This window comes from Manacus candei, unplaced genomic scaffold, assembly GCF_025592945.1.
Source record: "Manacus candei isolate 608988 ecotype Guabito, Panama unplaced genomic scaffold, ASM2559294v1 h1tg000049l, whole genome shotgun sequence".
In the NCBI taxonomy this organism is placed as follows: Eukaryota; Metazoa; Chordata; class Aves; order Passeriformes; family Pipridae; genus Manacus; species Manacus candei.
This window is the reverse complement of record NW_026138097.1, coordinates 97,273-112,462: the sequence shown is the minus strand read 5'-3', so window position 1 is coordinate 112,462 and position 15,190 is coordinate 97,273. Positions and strand designations below refer to the sequence as shown.

At 40.5% G+C, this 15,190-nt stretch overlaps 1 long non-coding RNA gene across 1 annotated transcript in view; it reads left to right on the top strand.

The window, feature by feature from the left end:
• The window catches only part of LOC127476482 (uncharacterized), a 36,430-nt gene extending 32,085 nt beyond the window's left edge, over positions 1-4,345 (top strand). The window contains exon 3 of the long non-coding RNA XR_007906640.1: positions 1,479-4,345. This is a non-coding gene — a long non-coding RNA (uncharacterized LOC127476482). The remainder of the gene's footprint in view (positions 1-1,478) is intronic.
• The last annotated feature ends 10,845 nt before the right edge of the window (positions 4,346-15,190 follow it).

The following is a 15,190-nucleotide window of genomic DNA, read 5'->3' as shown; positions in this document are numbered from 1 at the left end:
GCCTGAAAAACATGAATGAGAGAATGACCTGTGCTGGTCTCACAGCCACTTGCCCCAGATTTCCTCTCCTCGGCAACAAAGCACCCAGGTCAGCCTCTGTGTCAATCAGAACCAATGCTGGTTTCAACAACCACTTTGAAAAGTGATGGGCTGTTAACCCTTTTTCTTCAGAGGCATCCTTCCCTTTTGTGTAGTTTTGCCATGACTACACACAGTCCTGTAATCTGTTGCTCACCACAGTCAAAATGAATTTAATATTTTCCTGTCATGCCAAAAGGTCAATCTGTGCTACCTGAGAAGGTCCTCAACAGGCAGCAGTTGTGCAGCACTGTGTTGCATGAAACTTGGCCGTTCAGGCTTTGAAAAAATCAATAAATAACAAAACCTGCCATTGGATGAACTCTGTCCCACGACTCCCCTTGTCTCTCCAGGGTAGATAAGGCTGGCCAGGTGCTGCTGAACAACCCCAGTGAGTATTCACCACTCAGGACCTTGTGATCCAGATCCTAGAAAGCAAGTGAAGATAGGTAGGTAATATCTCTCTATCTGCTGTCTCCAATTAAAGAACAGCAAGAGACTTTAGGCTACCTGAGGGAATATAATATCAAATTTATAATCTTTCAGGAGCCAGCCATGAATATCACAACATATGTTGTAAAAGACTGAAGCATTATTACTATGACACTTTTAACTCTGTTTCAAGTCAGAAATACTTTTTTTCAGTAAGTATAAGGTGTGCCAATTTTTCTTCACAACTTCATGTGCAGGAATCCTATGCATTCAGATGTTCCACACCCTGCAAAATTCAGAGATGCCAACGAAATTGTACATAAAGCTCTCCCAGAATGTGTTACCTCTCTAGCATTTCTTCTTCACAGCTCCCAGCTGTGTTGGTGGGAGTCCAGCTCTACAACTCCGAGCCTCTCTAACTACCAGCTACGTGTCACAGTACATTGCTTATTCCCAGATGTCCTCCTCTCCACTTGTACCTTTTCTATGGCTGAGCATAACCTTTTTTCTAGCTCTTATGCAGTAAGATAAGGCTTTTCACTTCCTGATCAGGAATCCAGAGAGTTTCTTTCCAGCAATTGCAACAGCATATTTTCATTAGAGTGTTTTTTCCCGCCATAGAGTAGTTCATCTACCTCTTCCACTTGGATTTCTTTTTCTGGACTGTTGTACCTTTTCTGAGATCAGAACTGAAATGGAAATAATCACCGAGGTGTGTTAGCTCAGCACAAAAGTTGGCTTTGCTTAGATACGAACAAGTTTTGAGAAGGAAATTTCTCTGTGTGCACACTTATGATGCTTTCTGACAGTGCCTACAAAGTCACTGATTATGATCTTTGTATCAGCAGTCTGCAGAAACAAGCTCTTTAGACAGTGATGGCATTTTTCCTATGTTGCAGATATGAGTGTGATTAAATATATTCCTGGAACACTGTGGCCTGACTTTTTTTTTTTTTTTTTTTTTTCAGGAAAGCAGCCAATGATCTTGGATGTCCCATCTGAGACATCTGACTTCCAGAAGAGAATGTCAGGAATTTCCAAAGAATCAAACCCCCATACCCAGCATATGTTTTGTACTGACACCGGAAACAAATGGTCACTTGGAAGGAGGCTTCTGTTTTCTCAACACTCCTAAATAACTCTGAATGTTCTGATGAGGAAGTGAGGTGTTCACCAGAAAACTGGAAACTATTCAGAAATGCCAGGCACCAGAAAAGAACATTAAAAAAAGCCAATTTGATATCCAATTGTAAATTAAAAAAAGAAAAAAATAAACTGCCCAAACAAACAAAAACCCCACAAAAACAACCAAAAAAACCCATGGCAAGGCCATCATTAGCTCTTAAAATAGGAAAAATTTCCAAATCACATGGTTCAGGAGCATGTCCCTGGCAGAACCAGGGTTAAGAGTGGCCCAGCCAGAGACACAACACCAGCTCCCAGCAATCAGCCACATCAGTATTTGCTGCCAAATATCTCCTCTGGGATCACTATGCCTATACATATGCTATTCTGCTTAGAATGCCCCTGGTAAATGACTGGGATAGAGCACTAGAAAGGGAAGGAAGGGCACACATTGCATTGACACTGGGACCAGGACACAATACCTGGGCTCCACCAACTGGTTACGGGCTCTGTGAAGTCTGACCTTTTATTTTGGCTCTCACTGACTCAGGCTGTACACCCACAGTTCAGCACTGGCTGAAAGCAGGCTCTGGACTGTGTGAAAGCTAAAACTAGGGCAGGGGAATTCTTGCCCTTGGCATGAACAGCTACCACAGCAGCTGGCCGAAAATATTATAATACATGGGAATCTGGCAGGTGGCTCAGGGCTGCATAGCTTTTGTGGAAATATTCTTTATTGCCCCAGAAAGCAGGATTCAAGATAAAACACATTTTCATGTGCTGCAAAGTGATAAATGAAAGATTTAAATAATGTAAAAGATACTATCCATGTTTAATATTAAATATAAAGCCCAAAAATTATTATGAAATCTTCCCAAATCCTGAGAGCAAAGCAAGCTGACTCTCAGGGAAGGGATACCACAAGTTCTCCAGGTGGCATAACAGTTCAACAGGAGATCACGCTCCTGGGAATACTAGAGGAGGCATGTAACAATCTTTAGGCTCTGGAGCCCTCTTAGCAAGTGCTAGTTTTTGTGCAGAAAACAAGGAAAGACTTTCTACAGGAGCAGGGTTACTCCATGCCTTTGCAATGCTCATGACACTGAAGCCTCATCTGACTTCTCAGGTAACTCTACTTCTCCAGAACCCTTTTGGCACTTGCAGATGTTGATCTAATGGTAGATAATATAACAAGTGGGATTAAAATTCCCTGAGCTGAAGATAAGTCTCTAGTCCATCATGGAAAGGATTCACTTCCCCACCCCCTCCCCCCCCCCACATGCTTCTTCCAGACAACTGTGAATGCTTTTGAAAGAGAAGAGGAAACATAGCAATGAAAGATTTTGAATATCTGTACAAGCCATCAATTTCTGAAGAATTCTCTCCAGAACAAGTTCTCAGATATTTTGGGATATTTTGTTGGCTGTGAGGATGTGATGCTCATAATTTAATACAACAATACTCATGATGTCAAAAAGTTTTGTGCTGATATCAGTCCCAAGAAAAGCCAAATTTCTACAGTTCTCATTCTTTTGAACAGAACATAAAAAACATACTAATTTAATAATGTGACTTTTTCTGGGATCAGCAATGGAAATAATAAGTAGTTAGAACAACAAATTTAAACTGTATCCTGGAGAAATGGTTTCACCAGAAAGATGAATCTTTAAGTTTTTAATTCCTTTTTTTAAAAGTCATCTAGTTAGATTTAAATTGATACTAAATCAAATTCAGTAGTAGTTCTGTAACCAATCAGTGTACATTTCAGCATATATGCATTTTTACGCATGCGCTTTCGTGGTTGGTCAGTAACTTCAGGGTTGGCTTTTCTATTGCCTGATGATGGCACAGATGATGCCTGCAAAGCTCGAGTCCCAGACTACTGTGAGTACTTCTGTATGTACATTTATTGGCATGCAAGGGTTAATGTTAAACATCTTTAGTGAGTGTCACAGCTTTTTGGACTCATTTTACCCCATTTCTTTTTTCTGAAAAGCATGAAGCAGCCCTTACCCAAAAAGGAGGAAGGAAGATCAGATCCCAGTGTAAAGGCACATGTCCATCCTCCTTGGCCACGATAGCTGCAAGGTGGAGCACATCCAGTCCTGCCACAAGCTCCACTTCTTAATGGTATTTGAATGCCTCGTGCTTCTGAGACTGCTTGCCTATCATGAACGAGGCCTAAGGGGCTCTCACACATCATTTAATGCTTCACACATGTGTGTGAAAAATGGTACGTTATGTTCTGGCTTCATGTGCAGGCTCTGTGATTATTTTTTTTATTTTCCTCTCCTTTTTTATTTTTCTATAAACAGTTCTGTAAAACCAATGCCTTCAATATCACCATGTGTTTCATCGCAAAAGTTCCACTTTTGTTGGAAATGCTGTTCACGATTTAACTGTTTGCCAATTATTTGCTTTAATGTTTTAATCCTGTGTGGTTTCATAAAATAATCCTATGCAAGTTTGATTTTTTTCAGACATTTGATCAGTCCAGTTTGCTTGCTAAAAATGATGCTTGACTCATATCCTGGCAAGAGTGTTTATTTGACGTGCGCTGGTGAAGAACTCTAAAAAACTGTACTCAGGCCATTCCAAATTTAGCCTCCTACATCTGTGTGTATTAGTGTTTGGGTGCGTCTGAATTATCGGCGTGCGTCTAGTGGGTGACACAAGCTGATCAGTGCACCTTTGTTGTTTAATTAGAAGTTTGGTGTTGAAGAAGCCTTGAGAGAGAAAATATCTGTGTTTCTTATGGGCTTTTTTTAGATCTGTTTATGTTGGGTAGCTTTGTGCTATAAGAAAATCCAAGTCCCTTTAGACCGTGTCTGTCCTTAGCCAAACTCCAATTACCTTTGTATTTCTGTCCAAATAAAACTACTTGCTGTAAATGCAAACTTAGGAAAAATGTGCAGCTGTGAAGTTACATCCATTCCTGTGCTCAGAAATGTTAAACAACGGGGCCAAACTTTTTTTCAAGAGAGGCATACGTGAAGACTAGAAGGCGAGGGGAGAGGCTGGCCACATGCTAGGTTTCATGTGGGACTGCACCAGCAGGACACTACGAAGAAGAGAATGTCTCATTAAAAGTAGCTGTGCTAAGTTGGCTGAGTCGGCCTTCCAGAGCACCATGGGTGTCACCCAGTGTGAGCACCTTGCCAAGGAGGTGCTCCTCCAGGATCACAACAGCTCTGGTGGGAGTGGAGGCATCAGGCTGAGGTTCAAGCCAAGCCCCAGGCTGGGATTGCATACTGCTTGCTGACAGCTTCTTGCAGCCTCTGTTCAGTGGCATATTCCTTGCTCCTAGAGGTGGAAAGATCTGAGGGCTGTTTTTTCCTTCAAAAATGGGAATGAAATTTTCTGGTTCCTGTTTATGAGAAGCGAGCAAACACGTAACTGCTCAAATGAACAGGCACTAAATTCAATTTCTTGGCACCTTCTCAGTGACACCACCACCCAACACAGACCTTTACGGCCTGTGATGCTGTGTGCCTGTGCTAACTGTGTTTGCTCATCAGTGGGAGAGGGCAAGTGCCTTTACCACCACCCTTTCACCATTCCAACTGTCTTAACCACCTCAAATGCCTCCTGTGTGACTGCAGGAGCTGCGATCGTACAGTAGGACTGGGGTACAGACAAAGGCTAAGAGGATGTCTCCTTTCTTACCACATCTATGGTAAATTAGGCTGTATTTTCACTGAGCAGAGGCACTTCTGCTATGTCCTGCTATGAGGACAAGACAGCACTCTGTCCCAAGGAGCTTGTCACCTTGCTAACAGGTTGTCTCTTAAGGTAGGATAATAACATTCCTTCAGGAGACCTGACTGTTTCTGTTTGTAACGTATGCAAAAATGTGGAGGATAATGAGGCTGCTAAAATTCACTTCTACGAAATCATTCCTACCTGAGATGATTTGCCTTCAGGGCTCAACATCAATCTGATTTTGGAATGTATCAGATTGTGCCAAAAAGCAGATGATTGAAAAATGGCAGGGTAACAGCATGAGATTTTAAACCAAGCTGCCTGCTGCCAGACCCTACTCTGTGCACACTCTCCATTTCACATCACTCAAGCAGGACAACAAAGCCTTCATGCATTCAGAATATTTCCTTTCAGGTTGAAAGTGCATTGCCAGCCAGCACAACAAGCTCAGGTTAGACTGCCAAGATTTGTTGCATTTTCCCTTAATTACAGCAGCAGCAAATAGGTTTAAATTTGAGAACCAGTGAACAGAATCCTTGCCTCTCCTCCCTCTTTGTTGATAGTTTGAATCTTCAAGAAACGGCTTCCCAGTGTCTTAGTTGGGAGAACTTCAAGCACACACTTATTTTCAGCTAATGCGCTGCAGTCAACCAGCTAATGCATTGCAGTCAACATGTTTGCCAAGTTTAGCATGAGCTAAAGTGCTTTCTGGGGTGGAGGCTGGAATATACTTGGTTCACAACTCCGAAAGCATGTGATTGCAATGAATTTGTCTTGCATCAGAGAGGATTTTTCTCGGAAGGCCTCCTGTTTAAACAAGAATCCATTGGTGTTTCTAGGGCTTTGGGAACAAAGCTGCTATCAAAAAATGCACGTATTTCAATGTTGCACAGATGTGTTGTATATAGTCAGATGTAATAGTATGTGTTGTATACAGTTTGCAAAGTGTACGAGACTTTTGGTTGAAAGGTACACTGTATCATCACCATCATCATAATAAATGCATTGAAGGCACGGAAGCCTAAGCTGATCTATTATATGCACCTGTCCCTGTATAATTTTCTAGCACTGCCTGCCTGTCTGAACTGATGATATCTCCTCTAAATTGGGATAGCCTGTCATTTTATTCAGATTGAAATGGATTTTCTTGACTTGAATTCCTGGCAGAGAGAAAACAATCAAAAAATAATGGCTCACAGATAATAAGGTTGCATGTCGAGCTAGGCATAACAGATACACAGCTGTAACACACTTTTCCTGCACACATTTATATTGTTTCATTATGAGATGAGCAAGCCCAGGATGAGAGAAAAAACAGAGGCAGGGTGTTTGCCATTTGACCCCCCGAAATACGCTTGAGATCGTCTTAATAAAGCTGGTTCTCATAATTTAGAACAGCCAGAGAGATGGGCTCCCTGACAGAAGGACAGGCAAATAGTTTGCCTTCCTTCAGACAAGCAACACTAATTATATTCCACTGAAATGGTATCTAATAGGGGTTTTGTATATTTTGGCCCTCAGCATGGCACTACATCTCCTGCTCTCATCTCTGGAGAGCTCTTAATATCCAAGTGACGCATTTTGTGGAGATTTCAAGAAAAATACAGGAGTCCTGAACAGCTTTCCTTTTTCAAGGCTACATGGGAATCTGCAACTCAATACATAATGGTTTGCTTTGCTTGTCAGCAGAGTCACACTGGCCCAGGACAAAGCCCTGCTTGAGCCTTAAGACTCCATTATGCTACTGTGACCAAGGCACACTAACCCCACAGCCAGCAGCCCACAGGACAGGGATATTGTTATCACACCGGGCTGACTCCAATTCCCCAGATTGGATGAACAAGTGACCCTTTCCAGTGGGATGTGCCTGCAGAACCTTGGTATTCTGGCTCCAGAGCCAACTACTTCATCCTGCCCCTGTCATGTCCTTTCTCTTGCCTAATTCAGCCTTACTTAAAGTCCCTTAAAAAATTATTATTGGAGTATGAAAAGATGTCCAAGGTCTATGCTTGATTCCTCCCTTCCTTGCTGTGTCTGAGTATGTACTGCAAAACTGGAGGCAGCTGCTGCCTGCAGCTCATCTGTTGACGAGGCTGGAGCTGAAATCACATTCTCCAAGTGCCAGAAAGATAAACCTTCTGGAAGGAAGTATTGGGTGAAAGAGCAGGAAAGCAAGTTTGCTTCCAAACAATAAACATGCAGATCGGAAATAATTGAGGCACTAGAACAAGGAGGAGGGAAAACAAAACAAACCATAACAACGGATCCTTAGATGAACTAGTTTTCTCTAGTAATAGGGAAGGAGGAGGAGGGGGAAGAGACAAAAAAAACCAAACTAAGTCAGCTTTAGGTAGCTCAGAACTGACCAGAAAAAGATTTTTCACTTAGTGATAAATTCCAAGGAATTGCTGACTCTTTACGTTCAGTGTCACGGTGACAAAGCTGACATCCTGGTGGTTCTGGCAAAGCAGACGAAGTCTTTCAGGACCTGTCTGCCTGCTGGCTGACCTGCTGATGAGCCAGGCAATGAGTTGCTGTGCCTGATTTCCTTTAAAAATGTCAAAAATATTGCCCTGTTTCAACAAAGCATTCAGTTCTACCAACTCTCCATTATTTCTCCATACTTCTGTCTGATAAGGAGATGTCCAGACTGCACCATGATGCCAGACAATTGCAGCTATAAATATTTTTATTATGGGATACCACAATATCATTCTGTAGAAAGACATAAAGACAAGGAACAGAATAAAAGCCAGTGTCCCTTATTACTGGACAACACCTAAACTATATGCAAATGGTACCTCCAGGCTACTAAGCAGATGACTTGTGGGTCTCTTGGGGTGCAAGGACAGACGGACGAAGAATTTTGGAAAGATGAGGAGCACACACACACGAAAACTGAATCAGGGAAAATGGAGCTTTTTTGTGGCTTCATGGAATACTGTGTACAGATGTAAAGGTAAGTGACACTGCTTTCTACAGCACAGGAAGGATTTCTAGAGCACTGAATTTAGCCACCCAGCCTAGCTGGTTAATTTACCTGGTTTGCCTTCTGAACTCCCTTAATATAGAAGCTCTCCCAGAGGCAATTCAGAGCAGGAGCCTGTCACGGGCTTATTGAATTACTCCTGGAAGTAAGTCTCTCTCTCCCTCTCTGTTTATCCATTGACTCCAGAGGGAACCTGGAGAGCCTAGCTGGCTAGTTTAACCAGCCAAGTTGGGTGGCTAAATTTGGGTGGTCTGAACACCTCTGCTTTTGCATGAGGCCTGGATTAGGATTAGAGCTTTGTCTTTAACATCTGCATTTGTTAGAAAAATACACTACTGTTTTTCAACCTTAACGTTGCTAAGCTTAAAATGAACGATATATTTGTGTTTTCACTCGTACATGGGGTGTGAAAGTGAAAATCTAGCAGCGTGGTCTATTCAAGAATGGACAGACAAGGGGAAGTTGATAAATAACCTGGAAGCAAGCAGAAGTTCACATTCACTTTGGGACATAGCTTCTATCGAAGACAGAATATTCCTGCTTTCTGAGTCACAGGAATGAATAATGAATATCAGTGAAAACCCTGCGTGGTTGTATGAGCATCGTGGTATTGTTCACTCCTTGTTCACCAGCTTTATAATGACCTCTTTCTGAGTGCATCTGCTCTCTGTCTGGTTTTCGAAGCCTTCCCAAATATGAACATGCCTCCCCAGCTTCAGCCTGCATTATTGCATTCCAGCATAGTCTCTTTGCGTGACATACCAGTTACCTTCAAACAAACTTTGGGCTAAGTTTGCAAAGACTGAATCAAAGGTTGCCATTTAAAGAAGCTAAACTATCCCCAAACATTTAGTCAGAGGCTTTCTTCAGGTCAATGAAATAATATGCAGCCAAACACCTCCTGCATTTCCAAAACTGGCCTTCAACAGTGCTGGCTCAGACCAGATTAGGAAGCTGAATCATAAATTATTCCTTAAAAAAAATAAGTCTTTGTTCCCAAGTGCCCAATCCTTACTGCAGCAGGATGAACTGCCTCTCCTGTGACACAGTTAACAGTTTGAACATGGTAGTATCTCCAAGCGCTTGGCAAACAGGAGGAAGAGCACTGGACAGACACAGTCTTGCCATTCCAAGTAGAAGCTTGGGAGAATAACATGATCTTGCTCTGGATTAGTGTTCCTTCCCCAGGTGATACACAGTCACCAGAAGGGTTATGTTATGTAGTCCAAAACTCTAGTCACCTCCTGAACAGACGAACCTGCAAAAGAGAAATAGATATTTATTATCAGAGCAATCCAAGCATGAAACTAATATGTCAGAGGGTAGATCATGTAGACAAAGATGGAGCCAATTGTTACCAATACCTTTTTCAAAGCAGAATGACAAAGATTCTGCATCATACATCTAACTTTTCCATATCATGGGGAGGAGGGGTAGGTTGGTGGGAAGAGAGACAGAAATGTTTTCCAGTCTTGAAATTACTGATGCTACATATTGCTTCTTATAGTTCCGTCCAGCTGAAAAGGCATAAAAGAATCCATATATGCTTGGATGCATGCAGAGAAGAAAACAAAAAACTTCCCATGCTCCTGCTGCCTGATTTTTACTAAGCAGAACACAGACTTGCAATTGTGCTATTGTATATTACTCAAATAGGGGTAGGTCTGAAAACATCTGGCCTGATCACATCCCACTTGGCATGGATGAAAATTAATATATAAACTCTAATAACCAAGATCTACTGATAGGTAAAAAGTGCTGAGATTTTGTTGTGTATACTTTGGGAGAAATAATTACATTTAGTTATATAATCAGTTATACAACACAGATTCTCCTCAAAGTAAACGGTAGCTCCATCCGTGAAGACTTTTGATGTGTATTCCAAGAATTCATAATAAATCAAGGCATAAACAGGCTTTTTGATGGCACAGGTTGGAAATCTTAACAAGGAAACAAAGTTTCCTTGAAAAGAACACTGCTTTTAAACAAACACTTTGTTTTCATCAAATTTTTGCCAGGTCCAAGACTTTGAGTCACACATGGGTCCTTGGAGAGTTTGCTTGAGGCCGGTGGTCTTCAGCCCCTGGAAGCCCTTGGCCTCATAGCAGCTCACACATCTGCAACTCACACATCTGCAGCTCACACATCTGCAGCTCACACGTCTCCAGCCCCAGAGCAGACAGGCTTGAGGGCTACCATCCTGCTGCCAGAGCTGCTACCACCTGAGTACTCCTGGCTCCAAGGCTCACACATTCAACAATTCTGCCTTAGGAAAGGGGGTTCTGGAAGCTTCTTGCAACCACCCTGAGAGAGTAATGTTTTTGAACCCTGTGAAGCCAGGAGAGCTTCCAGCTTGATTGCAGAAAATTAAATAAAAGTTGGATTCCCATAAGAATTCAAACAAGTTGAATTAAAATAAGAAATTATCCTGCAAGTCTCTGCGTGGTGTGTGGCACTCTTAGTATTAAATATCTTGGTTTCCTCCAGAGCTGGAAACACCTTTATTAGCACGCGGAGCAGCACTGTCAGCTGGTGCTTATTCAAGTCAGAGGGGTCTGTGCCTGATCAAATTGGTCAAGGATATAAGCCGCAAGCTCATTTTTTGGGCTAATTAGTGTCAGGAAGAAGCAACTTCCACCTGTCATCACTGAGAGTCTTTGACATATTTAGTGTGATCAGTACTAGAGATCTCATGTTCCAGTGCTGCAATGCAAAAATGAGCAATGTGAGAAACAGATACCAAATCCTCATGTTTTAATCCAAAATCTTGTGTTGTTCTTCAAACAAAATTCAAAATAGTGAACAAAAAAACTTACACTATTTAAAAGAGAGTGTGAAGAAGGAAAAGAATGGGGTGACCTTGTTTAAAATCTTGCACAAGTAGCTTGGCCCATCTTGTTGCTACATGTCGGCAGGAGTTAGCCAGCAACAGTCTTAATATGCGGTCCTGGAGGCCAACAGTCACTCAATAGCCAGGGAGATTTAGGCCACCTGACATGACCTCTCAAATTCATGCACAAGATTTTAATTAATTCTATTGTGGTTATCCTGACATTCTGTTTTCTTCGTTACTATGGCCTGAAGCCAGTAATACACTTGAAAGTACATGTGTGTCTTTAATATAACTTTGAAATTTTGAGAAGCCCCATTATCTTCAATGAACGTGTGCAAGTCCTTTCCTGGAGACTGGGCACACTTTTACTCACTGGCTTAACAGGGGTGGCCAAAAGAAGAGAAGAAGAGCCTCAATTTCTTTTTTTTTTTTCCAATTAAGTAGAGCATGACAACAAAGATTCTCTAAATGTCCCTCATTAACCAATAGAGGCATTCATTTTGATCCAGTCATTATTTCTACTTCATGGCTCCAAATTGAAGCAATGTTGTTTTTGCAACAAAGGTTTGAAATCACTTTCAGTGTTTTACATAGCTCCACATGGTGACCTAATATATCTGGAGTTGTAATACAGACATGTGCTTAAGGTATTGCCTTGTTTTGGTTATTTAGATATATTGCACAAGTTCAGAAGACCTTCTATCAGGAGATCTTCCTTTCCTGGCTATGGTGCGTGACAGTCTGTCAGGACTCAGTAGGACTGAAAATTTTGATTGTAGCTATCATTAAAATTTCTCCCAGTGTCTTTAATGTTTCTCTCAGAGGCAATGTTTTATGGGTTATCTCCTGCAGTTTGACCATCTTCAAAGAAATACAGGAAAATCCTATGGACAGCTTCAAGTTTGGATCCTTATAAATTAATGCAGCAATCCCAGACAATGTAAAAATATCTAATTCAGTGAACATATTTGTAAACAGGACATTCTTCTTTCCTACCAAAGTAATAACAAATGCATTTTCTTGCTGAATGACCTCCACAAAATGGGCTACATCTATTTATACAAAGTTAATTAAGTTATAACATTTACTTTTTCTGTTCACACATTAAAAACTTCTCATAAATCAAAATTGAGCCTTGGCTCATTTCCAGTATGTGATTTTTAAAATACTTCTATTTTAAAGTGACTAACATAATTCTTTTTTTATTCTGAGATATTATTTTTATTAATACCTTTACAATGGGAAATCTAATAAATTAAATAAGCTTGTGGGTTTTTAAGCATCACACTATTCCACATGGCTGAAATACGATTTTGAATTTTTAGTGAATCTGTGTTAGAGTATTCTAAGGACTAAAGTATGGGTCATGTAGGTAATATCATATTATTGTTTTTCATTTGAATATAAATATATTCAGTTATCCAGTGGATCTTAAGTCTACAATAAAAAACACTTCATGTGTCAGAGGTGAATTCTCTATTACTGTAAAAATACTATAGTATAATCTTGTTTATAAAATTATCTGGCCCTGTTATTAACATGTTTGTTATAACTACTGGAAGCCTGTTCAAGAAAATGCCTTTGAATTTACAAGTTAAGTGTATTCACAGATATGTACATATTTATAGATATTTATACATATGCACATGTATGTATGTATATGTATGTAGCACTGAATAAAATTTGAGAAAGTACCAATCTTTATGGGGCTACTCTCAGTGCCAAGAAAATAATTAATGGACAGTTGCAATAATTTTGTAAATTATACTTACAGTAATAATATATGGGCTTGAAAAGGGGCCACAGCAGCATTTTTGACAGAGGGTGAAGCTATTAATTTCCATTTATGTCTCTAGTAAAGTTATTAAACACATGCACAAATCCTCAATAACCTGAGTTGAACTTCAAAAGTATGTCTAAGGGCTTTGCATAATGGCCCTGGCACATAAGAGATCAGAAACAGCACACTTCTACTTCCCAGAAAATACTGATATTTTGACTTTTTTCCACTTTTCAGTACAGCAAAAGATGAAAACATTTTGCAAAATGAACACTTCATAATTAACTTTATAGCTAAAGTGATCAATTTCAAAGAGATTTGACAGATAAACCACTACAGAATAGTAATATGTAAATTAAAATATATTTCTGTAAGAACAATAGAAATGGAAAACCAGAAAAAAATATATTGATGCCATCCAAGTAAATAAAAAGGAATTCTTCATCTAAGTATTCTCTCTTCTCAACACTATAAAATAAGGTAATCCCCAGAAACATTTTCAGTTTCAAAAAAGTACACATTCCAAATAATTTTGTTCTTGAGCTGTTTTTAAACCAACCAACCAGTATTATTTGTAGGCTTAAGCATACAAAACAAATCTTGATATCTATCCTGCCTTCAACACTCCTGCTGAGTTTCTTCGATGCTGCAGAAACTGATCTTTTTGTTTCTTTTTACAGTAACTGAAGCCTGAGTTGCATGTTTCATAGTTCCAGGTTATGAATCAATGGCTGGGTGTCGTCACGAAGGAATTCAAGCAAAACCATGCCTGGAAATAATGTACATAATTTTGGGAGTAAGTGAACATTGGAAAGCAGTGAAAAATGCACTGTTTGAGTTAAGGGATCGAGTTATCTCAAAACTACATATTAAAAAAAAAATGTGATTCACCTAACTCCTATAAAAGACCTAATTTAAAACAAACCAAGTTTGCTAACAGCAAGGTACTCCTGATATTATTCATGCTGCAGTAGTTCCTAGAAGCCCCAGGTTCTCATCATGTCACATACTGCACAAATACAGAGTGGACATACATTTATTTATTTACAGGGCATTAGATTTCCCTGCTCCTGAGTGAACAGGTAAAGCAGTGATTACCAAGGACAGCACATACACCCAGGTAGTCAGCCACAGAAAGCAATTTTAGCCTCAGCCTTTGTTTTAAATAAACACCTGCATTTTCATATGGAGAAAAGAATTTGTTTCACAATGAGCTGTCACAGCATGTTTGCCTGCTAATGAACCAAAAGCTCTTTGAATTCTGTCTCCCATTCTTCCCACACTGCAATTTTGCCAGCCCTGACTATCCCTTTTAGTGCTTTTTGTTTTTCTTTATAATTTTTCTTTTTTTTCCTTTTGAACAAAACATTCTTGCTTAGGCCTGCAACTACTTTGTAATTCCCGTATTATTTACTACATTTACTACTTGTCTCCATTCAAAGAAGAAAGAAGCAGATCCCTGTCACTGCTATGTGCAGACAGGTATTTCGGTGGAAACATATACTTGGTGGTCAGGACAGGGAGCTCAAGACAAGGCTTTTCATCACATCCAGGATCATGGCATAGGATACCATGCTCCTGAGAGTCCACATACAACCCAACCTGGTCCCACCAGTGGCTGTACACTCCAGCCTATTAAATCCTCAAAGACTTCTATGTCTGAGGCCCTCCTCCAGTATAAGTGTGTCTGGCATGTGTGACAGCATTCCCAGCTCCCCACATAAGCCAATCCTTGCTTTTAGCATTGTAAACCATGGAGTCAGCCTTTGCTTTTCTGTATCGTCTTGAGGGATTTTACACAAGAAAGTCTGTTTTCTTTGGGCCCTTGTATCAGTGCAAGTCCTTTGGCAATTATCACATTTAACCTTTCTGCTCCCCCAGATGCTCACTGGGGAAAAGCACATATTGAAGAAGTGATGTTATGCAAGCACAAGGTTTTTTTAACCTCGGCAATTTCACATGGGGCCCATTATATCATATGAGGAAGAACAACTGAGTCATTTGTAAGTATAGGAGTTAAAGCATAAAAATAGACAATAAATCCTTACCTTGAGCCCCAAACTCATCCCTTCTCCCTCCCTTTCTGCCTTTCCATCATGCATGGGCTTTCCCCCGCATTTTTCCTTGCCTGCATTATACTACTATATGCATCCCACCTAAACCTTACTTCATGACAACGTGAAAGGGATTCCATGGCTCTCCCTTCTTCCCCCAGGTTAACAGAGGAGACAGGTCTGCCTGGACAGCCCAT